The following is a 1,705-nucleotide window of genomic DNA, read 5'->3' on the forward strand; positions in this document are numbered from 1 at the left end:
TGTGCCACCATGTCCAGCTTTAGCCCTGTTTTTATATTTAGAAAAAAAAATCTGCAATGTAGTAAATTATGCACTATTTCATTTAATAATGTAAATATAGCATTCTGAGACACAGCTGTGAGTATACTGGAGCTTCCCTCCTTTCCAGCTCCTGCTTCTGACTCACCACTGTTCACTCTCATCGAGGAACAAGTCAGTCAGGAAGCTGTGCCTCCAGCCATGGCATTTAAGAATAGGAAACCCATGGAACCTGAATTGGCCATTCACAGAATCCTAATCAGCCTCACCAGCCACAGCATAAAGTCCCTGGAGAAGTTGTGTGCTCATTTGATCAGAGGAGGCAAGGATATGAACCTCAATGTGACCAGTTAGCATGTCCACCAAGACACTGAGAATAACTACAAGGAAAACACATTGTGGTAAAGATTCCAAGACATGGGATCACTTCCAGATGAGAATCCACAAACGACTCATTGATTTACATAGTCCTTCTGACATTGTTAAGCAGATGACTTTCATCAGTATTGAGCCAGGAGTGGAGGTTAAAGTCACTATTGCAGATGCCTAAGTCAATTATTTTAATAAACTGAGTTATTCAGTTAAAAACAAATGTAAATACATTACTAGTATTAGCTATTAAGTATATAGAAATGTATATATAGATATGAATACATATATTAAATACATATGAGATAGAAACATTTTATTAGGTATAAGATTGCATCATGACATTTTTTCCTAATTATTAGTCTCTTTAGATAGATTAATGTTAGAAGCTGTAATTCAAACACTTTTGAATTATCATAACATATTAGTCACTGTCTCCATTTCTGTATTTAAACCTATTTATTTGTTTACTTATGTGCTTATTTTCATGTGTGTATTCATGTGTGTGTGGGGGGGTGGCTGCATACCATTATGTGTATGTAGAGTTCAGAAGATAACTTGAAGTGTCTGTACCCTTCTTCCACCTTGAGACAAAGTCCCTCTTGGTTCTTCTACTACAAACTCATGCCAGTGTAGGTGGCCAACAGTAAGCTTTAGATTCTCCTGGGTCCATGTCCAATTGTAGGTATGTTCAGATCACAGACATGTGCACCATTTTATATTCAGCTCTGTGTGTGTGCGTGCAGGGAATCAAACTCTAGTTGGTAGGCTTTGCACTCAAGTACCTTTAAGTACTGTCCCATTTCCCCAGTCTCATTTCTACTTTTAACATTTCCTCATAATTTTTATAATATATTCATTTTAGATATTGTATTAAAATTGTAGGATTTTAACTTTTCCAGTACTTCCTATTATAATGTCAGGGAAAAATTATTGTGTAAAAAAGAAAAAAGCACTGTGCTTGAAGCCAAAACTCTGAACATATCTACTACTCAACTATTCATACATTGTACAGTGTGTAACTTGAGACCAAACTCATTCTTTTCTGGGTCTGAGATTTATGCCATGGACTGAACAATTCAAAAAACCATTAATCTCTAATATATTGATTTTCAGAGTGATTCATGCACATGCACACACCCTTCTTGCTAATAATGCATATATATATATGTATATGTGTATGTATATAAATGATAGATGATAGACAGATGGATAGATAGATATATACATAGATGATAGATAGAGTTATACCACATAATCATTAATTTTCTGATGTAAACTTCTGTAGTAATTTCTGAAAATGTATTTTGAAATTATG

The 1,705-nt window shown here is 34.7% G+C and overlaps 1 pseudogene; it reads left to right on the forward strand.

Moving 5' to 3' along the window:
- The first annotated feature begins 219 nt into the window (after nt 1–219).
- On the forward strand, nt 220–568 carry LOC101603513 (annotated as a pseudogene).
- The last annotated feature ends 1,137 nt before the right edge of the window (nt 569–1,705 follow it).

Source organism: Jaculus jaculus, chromosome 10 (assembly GCF_020740685.1).
Source record: "Jaculus jaculus isolate mJacJac1 chromosome 10, mJacJac1.mat.Y.cur, whole genome shotgun sequence".
Taxonomy (NCBI): Eukaryota; Metazoa; Chordata; class Mammalia; order Rodentia; family Dipodidae; genus Jaculus; species Jaculus jaculus.